We start from the raw sequence: 3154 nt of genomic DNA, 5'->3' as shown, positions 1-3154 counted from the left end.
ACCACCAGTGTCAACCTCCCTCCACCAATGTTCCTTGAGTCCACACATGCCACCACCCCCTGCCCCAGCCTGCCAGCATAATGATCAAATTTTAAATTGTGGTCAATAAAGTTTGGGCCTCGTAATTTCATTGTTGTGGATTCTGGCTTGGGTATTTAGTTCTGTCTTTTCTTAACACCACCAGTGTACCCGAGACACCTATGCACAGTCACCCATTCTTCATTATTTGTCTTTCTTAAACGTATGGAGCTTTTAATATTTTTTTTTCTGTTATCCTTGCACAGGGTCCAATCTAACCTTTTCTCTATTGTTCCAGTTTTAGTGTATGTGTTGTCAAAGTGAGCACTCTTATTTTTATTTTACTTTTTTCTAATATCTTTATTTAAGCACCATGGTTACAAACATGTTTGTTGTTGGGTTTTAGTCATATAAAGTACACCCCCCTTCACCAATGCAACCTTCCTGCCACCAAGGCCTCCCATTTCCGTCCTCCCTACCCTCTGCCTGTCTTCAAAACAGGCATTCTATTTCTCACTATCATTGTTATGATAGTTGTTAATGTAGTTATTTCTCTAATTGTGCTATTATTTTTATTTATGTATTATTTATTTATTTATTTATTTATTTATTTTTTGGCTTTTGGGTCATACCTAGCAGCACTCAGAGTTATGACTTGTTTTGCATCCAGTAATCACTCCTGGCAGACTTGGAGGACCATGTTAGATGCTGGAGATAGAATACAGTTTAGCTGTGTGTAAGGCAAATGCCCTATCCAATGTGCTATCCCTCCAGTCCCCCACACTCCTATTTTTAATATGTGTCATTCTCAACTGGTGTGAGATAGTATTCCATTGTTGTCTTGATTTGAATTTTCCTAATGATAAGTGATACTGAGCATTTTTTGATGTACAGATTGGTAATAATCTTGTCTTTCTCTGAGAAGTATCTGTTCTTCTGCCTATTTTTGATAGAGATTTTTGAATTTGTTTTTGTTGTGTTGAATGCAAATATTTTTTTCATTCAATTAGCTCTATTTCTCTTTTAGCCCATGCTTCTTTTGCCTGGCAGAAACTGTTTAATGTTCCATTTGTTTATTTTTATTTTGTGCCTTTGCCTATGGTATTAGGTCACTGAAGATTCATTTGAGTTCCAAAACTTGGAGTGTTCTATCTATATTCTTTTAAGTGTACTTTATATTTTCTTTATTTTTTTGTGGTTTTTGGGTCACACCTGGCAGTGCTCAGGCGTTACTCCTGGCTTCATGCTCAGAAATTGCTCCTGGCAGGCACAGGGGACCATATGGGACGCTGGGATTCGAGCCGATGACCTTCTGCATGAAAGGCAAACGCCTTACCTCCATGCTATCTCTTAGGCCCCGTACTTTATATTTTCTGGTCATATCTAAGATCTTTGATCTGCATTGAATTGTCTTTTATGTAAGGTGTGCAATAGGGATCAAAATTTAATTTCTTACATGTAGTTACCCAGTTTTTCCAGCATCATTTATTGAAGAGACTATCTTAATTTTTGGTTTATGGGCCACACCCGGCAGTGCTCAGGGGTCACTCCTGGCTGTCTGCTCAGGAATAGCTCCTGGCAGGCATGGGGGACCATATGGGACACCGGGATTCGAACCAACCACCTTTGGTCCTGGATCGGCTGCTTGCAAGGCAAAGACTGCTGTGCTATCTCTCCGGGCCCTGAAGAGACTATCTTTACTCCATTTTATGTTCTCATCTCCTCTATCAAAAATTAACTGACCACATATAATACATTTTTTCCTTGGATGTTTGATTCTGACCAATTGATCAGAGAGCCTGTTTATTTTATTCCACTACTAGGCAGTTTTGATCATTATAGGTTATACAGTTCCAAATTTGGACGTGAGATCCCTCTGAATTTTTTTGTTTGTTTGTTTTTTTGGGTCACACCCAGCAGAGCTGAGGGGTTACTCCTGACTCTATGCTCAGAAATCGCTTCTGGCAGGCTCAAGGGACCATATGGGATGCCGAGATTCACACCACTGACCTTCTGAATGCAAGGCAAATGCCCCACCTCCATGCTATCTCTCCAGCCCCGAAATTTCTTATTTTAGTATAGCTTTGGCTATTTGTGGTCCCTTCTAATTTCATACAAACTTTATTATTGACTTTTCTAGATATTTGAAGAATGTCATCTGAACTTGAATGGGGATTACATTGATCTATATAATAGTTTAGGTAGGATAGTTATTTTAACAATATCATTTCTTCTAATCCAATGAGCATGGAATATTTTTCTATTTCCTAAGGTCTTTATTTCTTAAGTGATTTCAAGTTATCATGGTATATGTCTATCAAATCATTTGTCAAGTTGATTCTTACATACCTTATGTTATTTGGATACTATTTTAAATGGAATAGATTCCTTGCTCTCTCCTCTTATTTTTTTGTATATAAGAATGGAACTGAGTTTTACGCGCGCGCGCGCGCACACACACACACACACACACACACACACACACACACACACACACACACACACACTGGCTTTTGAGCCAAACCCGGCAGCCCTCAGGGATTACTCCTGGTTCTGTGCTCAGAAATTGCTCCTGGCAGGCACCGGGGAATCAGATGGGATGCTGGATTCGAACCACCATCTGTCCTGGGTTGGCCACTTGCAAGGCAAATGCCCTACTGCTGTGCTATCTCCCTAGCCTTGAGTTTTGTATATTTACTATGTAGCCAGCTACTTTGTTATATTGGTTTATTGTTTTGTGGATTCTTTAGGATCTTCTATGTATATTATTATATCACCTGTAAATATTGATAATTTGACTTCCTTTTCAATTTAGAGCCATTTAATTTGTTTTTCTTTCTTGCCTGATTGCTATAGTCAGGACTTCTAGTTATATTGAATAAAAGTAAAAACAGTAGACATCCTTTCCTTTTGTCTGATCTCAGAAGAAATGGTTTTAGTTTTTCACCATTAAGAATCATACTGGGGGGCCCGGAGAGATAGCACAGTGGCGTTTGCCTTGCAAGCAGCCAATCCAGGACCAAAGGTGGTTGGTTTGAATCCTGGTGTCCCATATGGTCCCCCGTGCCTGCCAGGAGCTATTTCTGAGTAGATAGCCAGGAGTAACCCCTGAGCACTGCCGGGTGTGGCCCAAAAA

At 39.7% G+C, this 3154-nt stretch overlaps 1 non-coding gene across 1 annotated transcript; it reads right to left on the bottom strand.

Moving 5' to 3' along the window:
- Positions 1-237: 237 nt before the first annotated feature.
- Positions 238-346, bottom strand: LOC125999602 (U6 spliceosomal RNA). The gene has a single exon (XR_007492124.1). It is a non-coding gene; the product is annotated as a U6 spliceosomal RNA (small nuclear RNA).
- Positions 347-3154: the final 2808 nt, after the last annotated feature.

Source organism: Suncus etruscus, chromosome X (assembly GCF_024139225.1).
Source record: "Suncus etruscus isolate mSunEtr1 chromosome X, mSunEtr1.pri.cur, whole genome shotgun sequence".
NCBI classification, from domain to species: Eukaryota; Metazoa; Chordata; class Mammalia; order Eulipotyphla; family Soricidae; genus Suncus; species Suncus etruscus.
The sequence above is the reverse complement of the archived record's forward strand: the minus strand, read 5'-3'. Positions and strand labels throughout refer to the sequence as shown.